This window comes from Astatotilapia calliptera, chromosome 1 (genome assembly GCF_964374335.1).
Source record: "Astatotilapia calliptera chromosome 1, fAstCal68.1, whole genome shotgun sequence".
NCBI lineage: Eukaryota > Metazoa > Chordata > Actinopteri > Cichliformes > Cichlidae > Astatotilapia > Astatotilapia calliptera.
Genome location: NC_137422.1, coordinates 40889598 through 40906292, shown reverse-complemented (window position 1 = coordinate 40906292; position 16695 = coordinate 40889598). Strand labels below are relative to the sequence as shown.

The following is a 16695-nucleotide window of genomic DNA, read 5'->3' as shown; positions in this document are numbered from 1 at the left end:
TACACTTCAGCGACAGTCTCCCGTTACCCAGAACAAAAGAGACGCTAACTGGTGTCAGCTCAGGAGCGCCGGGAGAACAATGAGAAGGAATGTGCTGATTTCTGCGTGTGTGTGTGTGGAAAAGGCAACTCAGTACCAATGCCTTAAATTATCAGTGAATTATCTCTGAGCCTGTGGGAATTATGTGGGTTATTTGTAACAAGCAGTCAAGGACAAGTGAGCCTCGTGTTACAACTATGAGATGAATACTAAACACAAAAAATAAATTCCTGGCAAACTCTTTATCTCTGCATCTCCTAGCCTTGGAAATAAGGAGCAGGTACACTTTCCTGCGCGCAGCTAGAGAAGAAGCTGCTGCTGATGACGTACGGCAGGGAGCTGGACAAACGCTACTGGCACCGCCACCAACACAGTAAATACAGCTGTTGTACCCCCTGCCCATGTCACTGGTTTGGCACAATAGCACAGTATGGTGATGCTCAGTCAGTCAGCGTGATGTCACAAAGAGAGGAGCCGTCAGGATCCAGGAAACAACAAATTCCTCCCTTTACTCTTCTGTATTCTTCAGAAAGTTAGCCTGACTCTGGGACACATGTGTCACGACGCCCCAGAAAACCCTATGACAAACTGGCACTGCATTGAAGCAGGCAATCCATCCATCGTCCGTACCAGGTTATCCTGTGCGGGGTCACAGGGTGGCTTAAGATTATCCAGCTTAAGGCAGGAAGTGCACAACCTGGACATGTCATGCACCGTGCCCGTTATAAGCCCGTTCATTTTCAGCCCCGGGGATAATAACGTCTATTTGTGAAGTACTTCTAAAAACCCCGACGTGACATAAAGACATGAAAACACAAATAATATGAGAGAAGAATAGAAAGCTTGCATTTAATCTCTGAGGGTATAAAAATCGTTTAGAACAGAGCTCGACCACATCCTGGTGATTTAAAACAGGCAGCGAGAGTCGTTTTAAAAGTGTTGGGACCGCGGCGGCGAGTCGGAGCTCCCGGCCTCAGATTTTCATTTATACAATGAATTGTTTCAAGCAGCAGTCAGGCCTGGATCATGACAACATGAACCCTCCCTTAGTTACACCCCCGCTGGGGGCATCGCTAACCAGCCTCCCCGAGCCTGGTTCTGCTGGAAGTTTCTCCTGTTAAAAGGGAGTTTTTCCTCCCCACTCTCACCAAGAGCTCGTTCATAGGGGGTCATGTGATTGTTGGGTTTTTCACAGTATTACTGTAGGGTCTGTAGCTTACAAGCACTATGAGGTGACTGTTGCTGTGATTAGGTGCTACATGTTTGATCCTTGGCGTCCACATATGTAGACGTCACATTTTGGGTTATTTAGACCAAAATACTCAACTTTGCTCTCCTAGGGCCTGATAACCACTTACGAGGACATTATGCTGCCACTGTTCTATCAAAATTTTAAACAAATATCCTCATATGTGGCTCTTATTTTTCTTAAAATAAAATCTGGTAATTCTTTGTTTTTACATTCATCGGGCCCCAACCAAATATCAAAGAGAAATTAAAAATGCTGCTGTGGAAGAGTTCGGGTCTTAGAGGGTTAAAGACGTTTGGGAACCACGATCGTATCATTTCTCTTGTTTTAAAATTGTTCACCCAAATCCATCAAAGCACATCACAAACTCTTAACTTTGCTCCGCTTAGTTTCTCTCCTGTTCCACCTTTTCTGATATCAAATTTCTACATTACGAGTTCTGACATAAGAAAATAAGTAAATAAATAAATAAATAAATAAATATGTGTGTCTGTGTGTGTGTGTCATTTCTTCTATCAAGGCCAGCCTCTGTTTAGCAAATAAAGCCCTGAATGACTGTTGCTTACCCGCTGAACCCTTCAAACTTGACTTCATGTTAACTAACACAGCATGCATGTGGGATAAATCCTAAGAGCAGCTCCACCACGATTAGGCCTCTGCGACCCTCTGTGAGGCCCGAGCACCACATGCTGCCCACCAGAGGCTGAAGACGGCTACTGCAGATGAGGAGAGTGTGGGTGGGAGCCAACGTGAGGTCAAGCCAACGGGGAGTATTCAGATATCCCAATTTCCTGTCCTGTGTCACCAGGTCTTAAGGAGCTGTTGTGGACTGTGTCATGAGTCTCTCTCTTACTCGCGCACACACACACACACACACACACACACACACACACACACACACACACACACACACACACAGCAGCCTGAATTCATTTGTTTTCATTTGCTCTCTGTCAGCAGTGCTTCGCTCTCTCTGCTCACAGGGTTTCAGTCACTGCTGCCTCTTCATTCTGTCCTGCACACACCTTTAACGGGGAAGCACACGTCACCGGATGCTCACGCACGCAGCGCCGCGGCACGGCCGACAGCAAGGACCGTGGCCTCAGCGTGGGCCAATTACGGTGGAAAACGGCGCCGTGTCCAAAAATAGCGGCCAGTTTGGATGGCGTCTTGTTTCTGGGGGTTCCGGCCGAGTGTGGTGCAGCAGCAGCTGTGCAGCGTGATGGTCAAATATCGGGCATGTACGCGGAAACGCGTACACTAACGCAGACGCACAAATGACATTCAGACGTGCGATTCGTACCGCACACATGAGAAGCATGGGAGCAGGAAAAGGTTATTCCTCGAGCGCAGGTGGGAGCAAAGCTTTAACCTGTAAGAGAAGAGGAAGATGGTGGAAATTGCACTTCCCTGTCATCCATTTCCCGGAGATGGCTGCAAACCCCTGGACACACTTAATCAGGAAAAGGGCACACCTCCGAGTATCCATTCTTTTGTAATGGCATTATACCGCACAAGTAAGATTTAGAGATCCCTTAATGTGGCACAGTCTTCTGCATAAAAGTATATACAAAGGTTAATATTGCAATAATATGTTCCTGGAGGGCATTGTAATCATTATCTCTCTGGTGGTATCAATTAGAAGCACTTTACTGCAGGTAATGACTAAGATTCCGGTGCAAAATGACATTATTATTATTATCCCCATCTATAATTTCAGAGTGGATACACAAGACGTGGAGGAAAAAAAGAGAAGCACAAGTTCAACCAAAGGTAGGCTTAAAAAGTGAGAGGACTTTTTCCTGTTGGACCGGAGGAAGCTTCTGCACGCGTGCATCAAAGGGCCGAATAACACACGGAGAAAACCCTCCTATTCACCACCTGACTGCATGCACCGGTTTGCTCAACGTAGCTGTGTGGGTATGAGGAGGGGGGACCGGGCGAGACAGTGAGAGAGATCTGAGGAAGAAAGCTTCAGCAACCTGGCAACAAATATTTGCATTTCTCAAAGCACAGGAGTGTTGTTCTTTGCTCGCTTCTATTTATCCGCACAGACAAAGTGAGGGGGAAAAGGTTTGAAATGTCTGAAAATATGAGCGTCTGCCTGTTTGTGTTCAGCTCCCCCTCACCCCTGAAATCCACAGCATGAATAATTAAGACAGAAGAAATGCTTCAGGTTGTCCGAGTCGGAGGAGAAGGGCCTGGACTTTTGATTCAGCCCGTTTATATTTAATAAGCACGCAACGAGGCGCCTTTTTTAAAGAACTTAATTGGACGTCAGTGACATCCATTACAGGGTTGTCATGGCGCTGACCTTTCCACGGAGGCGATTCATAACCAGGAAGTTACACGAGCCAGGTTGCTGCCTCCTCTGTCACACCCACCCTGACGACGCTCCATCGGTCACGCCATCTCTCAGTGATAAACCTCGCACGTGCTCATCGGCGGCGCCGCTGTTCAGATAATCCCGAGCTGGCTTCCTATTGTCGCCGTCCATATCTGAGCTGTGCTCTTAATGATAATTACTATGCAGGGGGCACGTCCGTGTGACGCTTGCTACAAGTGGACGCAGCTTTAAAGAGCACAGAGTCCAGATGCTTTAATTAACCAAAAGCTGAGCAAAAATCCCTGCAAGTAAAGCCGAGGCTGATGGAGGACAAGATATTTGGTCAGTGTGAACAATTTATAATGGCTCCCTAAACTTTCAGCTTAGAGGAAGCGCAGATAAGAGCGTAAAATAATTAAAACTACAGCATCAATTTAGGCCGAGGCATGCAGCGCGCTCACGATGTGTCCTTATAATCACAGCTGCCTTTTGTTTATGGAAAACCTTAAAACAGGAACACAGGGGCCCTTGGTAACCTGCAGAGTGGACCCGCTACCCCCTGGATCCACTTCAGGTAAAACTGCTGATGCACGTTTTATGAACCGATCACACTCTGCTCGTGGCTTCAGCTGCTTTTCGTCTTTCCCCTCTGAAATCCACCCAGCAGTAACCCCCGACGCTCCGCGCTGGGCTCAAAGGTTTCCATCACATTTCAGGCTGCTTAGAAACTAAGGCTACGTTCACACTGCAGGCGAAAGCGCATCAAATCCGATTTTTTTGACCCTATGCGACCCATATCCGATCATGCTATGACAGTGTGAACGGCGCAAATCCGATATTTTCAAATCCGATCTGGGTCACTTTCGTATGTGGTACTGAATCCGATACATATCCGATGTTTTAGAAAGCGACTGCTGTTTGAACGGTCAAGTCGCATTAAATCCGCCTTTTACGTCACCGACACAAGACTGAAGCCAATTATCAGCGCCCGAGAAGACATCGCGAACGCTTCCTAGCCATCCAGTGTAGATGTCAGTGAAACTGTTGGGAAGACAACGTAAACATTTCATTTGTACTGTATAATCTGCAGATTCTGACAGAAATCTGCAGCTATCCTTTGAAGCACCGCTCCTCTCTTAAACGGCAATAAGGATCATTATTAGGTTATTTACATTATTATGTAAATAACAAAATAACTTAAAGCAAAAATTGGGAAACGTAAAGTCCGAAGTCTTTATATTAACGGCCATCAGTCAAACAATACTGTTGCTCTGGGTCTAAACAGAGCGCGTTGTGTGTGACATCTTCTTTTGCGCATGCGGGCCGCTTTGAGCGTTCACACTAGAGCGCGTTTGCTGTCGCATTTTATTTGTAGTGTGAACGAGGAGACAAAAAAATCGGATTTGATCAAAAAATCGGAATTGAGCATTAAGACCTGCAGTGTGAACGTAGCCTAAATGAGCATCAAAGGTGAGTGAGGGCGCTCTGTGCCCGAGCAGCTACTCCTGTCACACCACGTCTTATGTACCGATGTGTACGGGTAAAGAGGAGGTGGTCTCGATGGGCCAAAGAGCTCATCGCTGTCTCCATGCACAATCTGAGACTCACTCATCCAGTCGACTTCTTTAGTCTCTCACAGTATTCCTGTTTGGCTGATTTTGGTTTTTGTACTCGACTACAGAGCTTTTTAGTTCTTTCCATCTTATCCAGGTATTCCATACATCCGCAGCACTGTTCCTCCTGAAAGAATTCCGAGGCACTTCCAGATCCACTCCTCTAATGGTTAACCTGTACCAGAGCACGAGTTAGTGGCAGAGCAGGTGATGCATCTGAAATGTTCACATCTACACTTTATAATACAGCACACACTCGCCTGCAATGTGATGATGTGCGTACAGGAAACAATAAGTGATACTTTAATTTTAGGTCATGTGTCAGTAATAATGGATTGGATTTATATAGCGCTTTACAATGCCACTATTCATTCACTCACTGGTGGAGGCAGCTACGGTTGTAGCCACAGCCGCCCTGGGGCAGGCTGACAGAAGCGAGGCAGCCATATCGCGCCATCGGCCCCTCTGGCCATCACCAGTAGGTGAAGTGTCTTGCCCGAGGACACAACGACTGAGACTGTCCGAGCCGGGGCTCGAACCGGCGACCTTCCAATTACAAGACGAACTGCCAACTCTGGAGCCACGATCGGTACGATAAGTAACTATATTTAATGCATGAAATCTGTAAGTAATTTTAAGTACTGCATCATTAGTTTTGCAGGAAAACAAACAATATTTCTCCACCTTACACTGAAGATCTTCTTCCTGCCTGAAGAGGAAGCACTCCTTGGCTCCATCATGATGAGGTCACACAGAGAAAATAAAAGGACTAACAGAGCATCCATCACACACATCAGCATAATGAAGTAAAGATGTAAAAAGGCCGAATTAATCCACTCCATAATACTCGTCTGTGTCCCGTAAAATACAGAGTACTTATGACAATTTGTTTGTTTTACCTCAGAATTACTATAAAAATGAAAAATACTTGACTCATGCAGTACTTTGATTTATTTTCAGTATAATTACTTTTACCCCTTATTCTAGTGTGCCGGTTTATAGGTAAATATAATTTTAAATAAATTATAAATTGCATGTGATCACTTACAACCTCAGTTGGAGGCTGCATCACTGATCAATTTAGCAGATAACATGAAAACCAAACCATAAACGTGATAAAGACCCACCTAAGGCACTGCCCTGGTTTCTGTGGCTGACCCTTACCACACCTGTGGTTACAGGTAACCTTTCAAAGGTCTGAATGACTGAGACACACGAACGTTTATTATTGTAGTTGTAGCAGACAGCAGCGATTATTCTCCAGGTTCTCAGCCTGCGGCATGCTCTGGTTAAACTGACCACGCCCCCTCCCGGCTCACAGAACAGGACCAGCTGCAGTCTGAGATGGAGGACGTGGACTCTCTGCAGAGCGGCCTGGCCACCAACTCAGTCATTGGGAGAACACGTGTCGAGAGGAGATGGTTAGAGGTGACTGAATCTTTAAAAATCAGCAGTAAAGAGCAAAAATCCATCGTCCTCGGCTTTCAGATGAAATTCACTATAAAAGGCTGAAAACTAGCAGCAGCAGCAGCGTGACGCTGAGATGGAAAGTTTGATTCCTGCAGCCTGTGAGGACGCTCGAGTGGCTCCAATAAATATAATTTTATCAAAAGAAAAAATAAAGTAAACACGGCACAAAAGAAGACTTTGAAGCATGTGAGTCATCTCTGAAACCGCTGAAAACAAAGGTGGATGGAGCAACGGGCAGCAGCCCCCTGCCCACCCCTCTGTATATAATGTCTGCCACATTTTAACTTCCTCTCTATCCAAGCAACTTTCCTGTGTTTTGTATATGCTGTCATTTTCCAGACTGTTGGCTGTGACATATGAAATGTCGACCCGTGCACCTGCAGTTTGGGATCAGATAATCCAGTCGGAGCTCGGTTTAGCTGCATATCAAAGAGTGTGTTTATAGCCAGTGTTTATCTTATTGTCCGAGCAGTGTTTGCACGACACATCATGGAGAACATTATTCTTAAAGTGAGCCACATTCAAAAACAAAATTGTGAAATCTGATTAGGGCAGCGTCCCTGCAGAGCACCACGTCGGAGTCTCCCCGGATCAGAGCGCCGTGCATCCGTCATGCTATAGAAGCTGTATACAGAGAGCGGGTCAGCTATAATAAAACGTCTTGTTGTGGTTGCGTGTTGGCGAACAATTGCTCTTTCTCCAGATTCCAAGCCAAACCTCAGCGACAGACAGGAAACACTAAACCAGGACATATATCCTCCCTCCACATAGTGTTTACAACTCAGTACAATACGTTTCTGCTAAATCACCAAACACGGCGGGGCAGCGGGGAGGACAAAAGACAATCTGGACGCTGATAATCTCCCACTTAGAAAAAGAAGCAACAGTAAATAACCCGAGCGAGCGCATGCCAGCGGAGCAATAGGCTACGAGCGTGTAATGTTTAACTGAGCAATAACAGCAGAAAAGAGGGAGTTATAATCCTAAGTGTCTCCTATATTAGCGCAGATGAATCTAAAGTTAATATGAACAGGGGCGAGGTTATAGCACCTTCCTGAACGGTGCCGCAGCGCACCACGGCACAGCGGAGCCCGGAGGCAATAGGCAGAAACATAAGAGAAATGGAAAGGCTGAGCAATTCACCCAAAGGGATTAGATTTTAAATAGATATCAGCCCATATACGATTTCCTCTTTCTGTCTCTTGTCTGTAAGTGGGTGTAATTTGGAGTGCGTAATGAAGGAAAACGGAGCTATAGGTTAATCTCATTGACCTCCACACTCTGGGGACGGCGGGTTATAGTTAGGCGATATTCACCCATCTCCCCCGCCGGCGCGCTCCGCCTGCCCTCAGAGAGGTAATGAAAGTTGTGAAAGTGACTCGGAGCAGTGGGAAAGAAATACAGTTGTTCCAGTAAAGGGACATAAAGCCCGAACGGAAATTCGCTCAGCAGGACTAAAGCAGGCAGCAGAATTCAGCTTAAACGTCCAGCAGGCTGCGCGCTCACTGTTAACGTTACAGAGACAAAAACCCCAGGGACAGATTAGGAAGGGGCGGGAGGAGGCTAAAGGTGTGTGCACACAGGAATTGTTTCAGCTGCTTTTTACTGTCATCCATCAGTCAAACAGAGCTCATGCTGAGTCGTCTCCTGGCTCTGTTAAACATGTCTGACAGTCAGGATCTGAGTTTTCTGAAATCTCAAAACTTTGATCTGGACATTGCGGTTAGCAGCACCACTCCAACAGCTCCAGCAGCTGGCTAAGGTTTTTACTCTCCAACGTGCACCCACGAGCCTAACATGACCCTCCACATTGGGCATTGAATTCAGTAAAGGTCAAATTGTGCACCTTCTGTTAGCTTAACTGTTTTCACACATATATGAAGGCTAAAGGAGTTAGCAGAACAGAAGTTAAAACATTATTCAAAAGAGACAAACTTCTGACTTAATACTGTTTTACCTCCAGATGTCCATCTTCGAGTTGATTGCCATATGCGAATATGATTAATCATGGGGATGGTGCGCTGTCTGTGATAAAGCCTGCTTTACTTGCTTGTCATGCTGGAAGTGAAAAAAAAAACTTTTAAGTGGCCTGAAGGTCGGCAGTGATTTCTAAAGAATTTCTATTTCAAGGTTCAAGGTTCTTTATTCGTCACATGCATAGTTATACAAGTATAACACACAGTGAAATTGTAACCTGATACGCTCCTCGATTTGTGCAAAAGGGGGGGGGAGAAACGAAGAACATTATATATTATATACATTAGGTGAATGTGCAGTAGTAGCATTGTATTTAAGGAAAGCTAAACGCAAACTGACTGATTACACACCATTATAAGGACCGGGTGAAATCAAACAGGTACAGAACGAAGTATAAACATAGAAAAGCATATAAGAGCTGACAAGAGCTGGCAAAATAACAACAGCAGATGGTTATAAGCTAACATTATGCCAGCTAATGTTTGACATAAAAATCACGCTATCTCTCTGATAAATAGTATGATAACATTCTCACATCAAGTTTATTCACTAAGCATCTGAGTTCAACAATTTTACATCCACTTCAAAGACAGTTTCACTAACGCTGGCTAACACTAGCTAACAGAGGCTAAAAGTAGTAAGTAGAGGCTAACATGATCAAACAGCAGCTAATAAAGGCTAACAATAGCTAACAGATGCTAATAGCACAAAACAGCAGCTAATAAAAGCTAAAAAGTAGCTAGGAGATGATAACAGTAGCTCACAGCACAAAAACAGCAGCTAATAAAGGCTAAAAATAGCTAAGAGACGCTAATAGTAGCTCACAGCACAAAAACACCAGCTAATAAAGGCTAATGATAGCTAACAGAAGCTAACAGTAGCTCACAGCAGCTAATAAAGGCTAACAATAGCTGACAGAAACTAACAATAGCTCACAACAAGCAAAAAAGCAGCTAATAAAGGCTAACAATAGCTATCAGATGCTAAAAGTAGGTCAGAGCAGCAAAAACTGCAGCTAATAAAGGCTGACAATAGCTAACAGAAGCTAACAGTAGTGCACAGCAGCAAACACAGCAGCTAATAAAGGCTAACGATGGCTAACAGAACCTAACAGTAGCTCACAGCAGCTAATAAAGGCTAACAATAGCTGACAGAAACTAACAATAGCTCACAACAAGCAAAAAAGCAGCTAATAAAGGCTAACAATAGCTATCAGATGCTAAAAGTAGGTCAGAGCAGCAAAAACTGCAGCTAATAAAGGCTGACAATAGCTAACAGATGCTAACAGTAGTGCACAGCAGCAAACACAGCAGCTAATAAAGGCTAACGATGGCTAACAGAACCTAACAGTAGCTCACAGCAGCTAATAAAGGCTAACAATAGCTGACAGAAACTAACAATCCGGTCGTTAAGTGATGACGTGACGAATCCTACTTCCGGGCCTAAAGTAGTCTGCGTTTAATATGGCTTTTGTGTTGTTAACATGTTTAATGTTATGTATTTTCTTCTATTTAATCTCAAAAAGCTCCTAAAACAGTCAGTGATCACTGTTGACCTCCCTCGGCTTTTATTACCGCTAATCATTTATTTAAGCTCAGTTTTTAAAACCTTAGGATGTAACTACAGCCCAACCCATGCAGCAGTATATGAATGACTAACCTCGTATTGTGGATGGATTATCTCAGTTGTTCTCCTGGCTGAAGTTTGGTCCGTTTACAGCATCCTGCCATGCGATTACATTTGTTCCTGACCACCGAGAACACTCACGTTAACTTTTATCGAGTGGAAAAAAAGTTAGCTTGTTTATATTATGCTAAAATAGCTGTGTCGCTAGCGGTCACGTAGCACCAGCTAGCCAAACTTCAGTAAGCCTACAAACGTCACTGCTGTTTAGTTTTCTGTCTTCATTTATGTTGGAAGTGATAACAGAGCTTTAGGTTTGAATTTGTTTCCAAAACCCCGCAGTCAGGACATGCTATATTGTATTCAGATAGAAGCTAGCGAGCTAACTTCCTTCTAACATCTAACTCCATTAAATGTCATAAATTCCGTTTTCATGGATGCCTGGATGATAAACTCAATTGTTACACCTGGTAGAGCAGAACGCTGATCATTTTATTAAAGATGAAAGACTTTAGACAGTTTTTCAACTCTCAGTAATGCCATAGTGATCGTTTGATATATGGACCTGCAGCGGAGTTTAGGCCCAGACACGGCTAGTGACGTCAGACTTAACGACCGGATAGCTCACAGAAAGCAAAACAGCAGCTAATAAAGGCTAACAATGGCTAACAGATGCTAACAGCACGAAAACAGCATCTAATAAACGCTAAAAATAGCTAACAGATGCTAACAGTACCTCACAGGACAAAAACAGCAGCTAATAAAGGCTAACAATAGCTAACAGATGCTAACAGCACGAAAACAGCATCTAATAAAGGCTAAAAATAGCTAACTGATGCTAATAGTAGCTCACAGCAGCAAAAACAGTAGCGCTTAATGACACATGCACATACCCTCAACAGCTCACATCAGTATGGCAGTCAGAAATGCGCTTGTCTGTCTCATCAAATCCTATCGGACTCCTTTCACAAAGTTTTAAAGCCTCTTCCAGAGTAAGTAAAGCAGGACATTTACAGCTGAGGTAAGCAGCAGAGCCTTTGGCAGACAGGGAAAGTCTCTGGGGCGGATCCGGCTCGTTATGGTGTGTAGCCTAAGTTTAATCTCTATTGGCTGACAGCCCCTCCAAATTATTCACTGAACAGGAGGGATAAGAAAACAAAACGCGGCACACTTCAACCAACTAACATGTAACAGAGAAATGTTTACACGCTGTAACTTTAAGACTGATGTGAGAACAGTGTTGAGACACATAAACACACAGTGAAACAAAGTTTGGAGACTCTGGAAGACCCTCAGGAACCCAGACGGTGTCACCTACACTGTGTTTGTACTTCTGCCAGTGCTGTATTGTATTGTACTGTATACAGTATACAGTAGTAGCACACAAAGAGTGCAACTGTGTCAAATGCATGAAAGATGACAGAGAAACATAGCGGTAAAAATCCCAGCACCCTCGGACCAGAAGCCATAAAGTTCCTTTAATGGGATACGTGGAGTCCCTTTGTGCTGCCGTGCGATGGCCTCACAGGTTTAAAGAGGCAGGCGTACAGTGACGTGACCAGCTTGGCTCAGGTTAGAAAGCACACACAAAAGGACCCAGTCGAGTGTGGACCGTGCTGCTGATTGTGACTTTACCGGGGGAGGCCTGGTTTGTATTACACATGTCCTTAAGACAATAAAGTCAACTCTTTGTCCTGCGCAGCGATATGATGGCCCGCGTCCCACTCGGCTCCTCGTTGGGTGATTGCCGTGAGCGTTCAGTGTGACTTTGTGTGTGTTTTCCTTTCCACTGTGTCTGACTTTGTAACTATATCTGTTCTTACCTTCCCAGGGAAATAAATTAAAGCTCTCCTGCTACTCCCACTACATAAAGGGGAGGCAGGGCTCACATAATCGTTTGAGACCGGGACAAACTGGGCCCATTGATATCTGTGTATTTATTACGCCTATGGCAATATAAGGCAGAGCAGAGTGAGATATCAGCTTACCTTGAGCGCTGCGAGACAGAGAGCGAGTTTAAGATAAAGGATATTTAATATCCAGTGCACACCGGCAGGGGCCTAAGCCTCTAATAGCACTTGGGGTTTCTGAGCAGGTAATGCCTTCATCTTTGTCTAAACACACTTTTATGGACTTTAACTGTAATGATATAAAGAGAGAGGGGGTCACAGATAAATGTAGCGTAATGGCTCAAAGCTGAAGATTAGCCATGTATCATGTCTGGGGGGATAATGCTTCAAGGCAGTTCTTCCAAAAGGTGTTATCTGCAGCCGAAGAAAGCCGAGAGAGGAAGACGCGCGCGCATGCACGCGCTCAGACACGTATATTAAATAATGACCTCCTTCTCCTCCTCCTCCCGTCTTCTTTCCTGCTTTTCTTTTAACAGCGCTTTGCATTTTGTCACATTGCGTTAGAATCAGTGGCGGGGACATTTGCACTGTAATGAAGCCAACCTACATCGCTGGTGACAAACATTACCGGGGTGATGCACCTCCTGTGTTCTAGGACACATTACCTTTGCTTATTTGGTGTCTAAATGATAATGAGAATTCGTGTGATAACCTATATCATTTACATCTGAACGTGAATCTTAAAAAAAGGAAAAGGTGTGCTGCCTTTATTCTGCAGATCAATCAGGTGGCCCGCACATCCATTAGGGAGGAGGAAGAATCCAACAACGGTTAACTGGGAGCGTGAGTGAGTGAGTGAGAGAGGGGAAACAATAGTGTTGTTGTCCTAATTATGCACCCAGGCGATGCATTATTTACCAAACCAGCATACATCGGCAGGCCTGGATATGAGTAAAATAATTTATGATATCTTCCTCTCCTGCCTTTTCTTCCTCTGTGTGTCCTCCACACTCCACCCCACCCCTCTTTAAATCAAACTTCAATAAAATCTGCCACCTCTTTTCATTTCGCATGACGCCACCCTGAAAGCCATCCAGGACAGCCGGGATCTGTTTTTCAAAAAATAAAAAAGTCTTCCCGTAGCGCAGGGTCAAAACAACAAAACAGCAGCGGGGAAAAGGCGGAGGCTCATATCGCTCCATAACTCACCCCGGGCCTCTGCCGCAGCCTTAAAGACAGCGGCGCACTGGAGGATTCAAGGTTTGATTCTCAGCGTTTGTATGTGTGGCCCGGCAGCCAACACACATGCATCTTCTTCCAGTATGCATGTGCCACCTCTGGCTAATGACAGATGCAATGAAACATTTGTAAAGGATGGAACCATCCATCATGTGGTGTGGAGCGCAGGAACGAGACTAAAAGCACAGAGAAGAGTCCCCGGCTCAGGGCAGGGAGCGACCGAGGGGGGATAACTAAATTTATATCATATTACACACTGAAATGTGACCTCGTAACGACATCAGTGAAATTCAATCAAGTCCTTGACTCAGTATTACTTAAGGTAAACCAGTGTCCTTCCTGATGCGAAATGAGAAAATTTAATCTGGTCTTGTTGTTTTTTTACTACTGATTCGAGTTTGGATGCAGTTTGTGTGACGGAAGCCAAACGTGCAAAAGGATTTTAACAGAGTAAACACAGAGGATTTGCTGCTCAGCAGCACTATTTACTGGGAGAAGCAGCAGTGATGATATGAACAGAAACAAAAGCACTTCTGAACACTCCGCAGTCTCCCAGGCTGAAAACAGACAGAGCCAACAGCTGCAGTTCCTCTGACGTCCAGCAGAGGCAGCAGTGAGTCAGTCTCGTGTCAAAACGTTACAGCAAAAATAACCATGTTTACAGCCTGACACACAAACTGTTTGGTCTCTCTGGATAATTTCCCCCTTCACATTAATAGGGGGCGTGGCCTCTTTGACTGACATGCGGACAGTGACACAGACGGCTGTAGCTGCTAGCTGTCTGCTAGCTTCACCTGACCCGGACTTCTGGACCGTGTTTGTACTGTTGGAGTATTTTAATGACATCATGTGACCAATAATATGGTTGCTGTGAGGTCACTGTACAAACAGGCCATCCAATATATATTTTAATGTTCCTGAGAGTTGATTAGCAGGTATCTGTGATGCTCCCATACAGTCTGTGGATGCTGCTGTACAACCAAGCTAGCTAGGATTAGCTGACAGCTTAGCACTCTACCCGCTCTCTAACATGGCAGCAGCAGCCCCAATGCTAACACTGAGGCTTTAAAATGCAGAAAACTGTTAACATTCATGAAATAAAGACATCAAATGCATTTAAGTCTGTGTCCATCAGGTGCTCCATGGTGGAGGCGGAGGGTCAACAGTAGCATTAGACATTTAACCCTAACCTGAGTGGTTTTAGGTAAGGTACCTTTGGCTCTCTCTAATTTGCCAAAGGTGTTGTATGGCATGTATGGCCCAAATGACCCTCCGTTTATCTGGGCTTGGAGCCAGGCTTGTATCTCCTCTTGGTCTTGAGTGGGGGGGTCTCGCGTATATTGAAGACTAGAGCACAGATATCGGAGTACTGTAAAGGACCTTAATAAACCTCGAAAAACTTGCTAGGTCTTAGCTGGTGTTGTGTTCAACTGACCCCACTTATGCTAGCTAAGAAGTCTTTTCAGGCCCTTCTTCTGGCTCCACAAATAAAAATCGCTAACGCTGAGGCTCCAAAACGCGTCCGCTAACCGACGGGCGGCTTTACGGCAGAAACACCCACGAGCATGAGGAGGATTAATGGAGGCAGAAGCAGTAAAACCATTAAAAGGCTTGCATTAACGCTACTCGCCATCAGTGTCAGCGAGACTGATGCTAGAAACGGGAAAATGATTTTAATTACCAATTAATTAACAGCATGAGCCTTCCTACACGTTATCAGATATATCATCGGCGCACAGGTAAGGCGCGTTTAAACGGGACTGTCAATAAGAAACACCGCCGTCAATTACGAGCGACGAGACGACGAGAAGAAAGGAAAAAGTTGTGACAATTTTGCTCTGATCAAAGCAACTGTAGCCACGGGAGACACGGATTAACAGCCATTTAATGATGAAGTAAAGTTTGTGTTGTGTTGCGCTTGTTTGGTGTTTGTTTGTCTATCCCATCCAGCTCTGAACAAGACAAGCTGGCAGGGAGGATTTCTTTTTTTCCTCTCCCGCTTTTCCTTTTTTTTCCGCTGCTTACAAACTCGTGGGTGTGTTTGATGGAAGGCACGAAGGCACGCAGGCACACCGCTGCCTGTTGAATCACATCATCAGCATCAACAATAAAAAAAAAAAAAGGAAAATGGCAGGCAAATATAAATGAATATTCCTCACCTGTCTGCTCATGTTGACTCCTCTTGTTTGGATTTCACAGTGGGGGAAAAAAATAAAGGCGTATATTTACTTTTAATTGAAAGGAAATTAAAGACGCATCCACATCCGCATGTGACAAAGGAAGATCACAAGGCTCGGGAGTGATGATAGCTTTTGTTTAAGATGGATTTCATAAAGAAAACCCCCCACTGATAATGATGAAAAAAAAATCTTGGACATTTCTCCAAATACAATTACCTCGGCATCACCTGATTCAATCAGAAGCATTTGCATTCTGTTTGCATGCAGTGTTCCGTGAACCGGTAAACAAGGCAGGCAGAATAAATCTGATGTGTTTTCATGCTTATGGTTGCTCCTCTGTTTGCTACATTTTATTCCGAGTATTTGAATTTTTATGAATTGGTAAATAACTGCGCAAACATACGCATCGCTGTGTGGATGGATGTTCTAAAGATGCAGGGGCATATTTTTGCAAGCCAAAAAAGACAAACTGAGAATGTAAGTTCATGTTTTGAGACAGATGTTGTTTGGCCAGCGAGCACGGCAGATTAATATTTGACTGTGTCTGATGTGTGCTTAAGAATGTATCAAAGGAGATGCATCATTTTGGGGCCCTGCAGAGGATGTTGCAGCTGGCACGGTGACAGAAAACATAAGGCCACACTTGGCAGCAGTCAGTCACGCTCGCAGCCTGGATGGTGGGACAGGAATGCAGCGATTACACCGAGGTCGCTTCTAATCCGCGACCTTCTTCTCTCCCCGGACACTTGGAAGTTAAGTCTGCGAGGATGTTTCTCACGCCGCTCGTCAGCTTTCCACCTTTAAAAGGCACGACCTAATCGTTAATCGGACGGTGGCTGCATCGCTGATTTGAAGTGATATTTGGTATCCCCGCAGACGCAGATACCTCTTCATAAGTAACGTTCTAGAATTTCCCGTCGTCTTGTTATTGGTCAGATAATTGCGTTAAAAATGCAGGGAATTCCACCAGGAAACCTGCGTTCATCTTGGTCTTGGCTTTTCTCCCGCACCGCCTCGCAATCCATCCACAGCCTCTGTGCTCTGTGACCTGCATAGCCGTGACTGCAGGAGACTCCAGGACGAAGACGGCATTAACATACTCTGTCCCTGATGCTTGGTATTAGCTGGT

General features: G+C 44.8%; 1 protein-coding gene across 2 annotated transcripts in view; it reads right to left on the bottom strand.

Annotated features, from left to right (window-relative positions):
• znf536 (zinc finger protein 536) overlaps positions 1-8698 on the bottom strand; it is a 219823-nt gene extending 211125 nt beyond the window's left edge. The window contains exon 1 of one of the 2 annotated variants that reach the window (XM_080301120.1): positions 8655-8698. The gene's annotated coding sequence lies outside the window, so the exon portion shown is untranslated. The remainder of the gene's footprint in view (positions 1-8654) is intronic. The other variant, XM_026177512.2, reaches the window with a different exon arrangement.
• Between the last annotated feature and the right edge of the window lie 7997 nt (positions 8699-16695).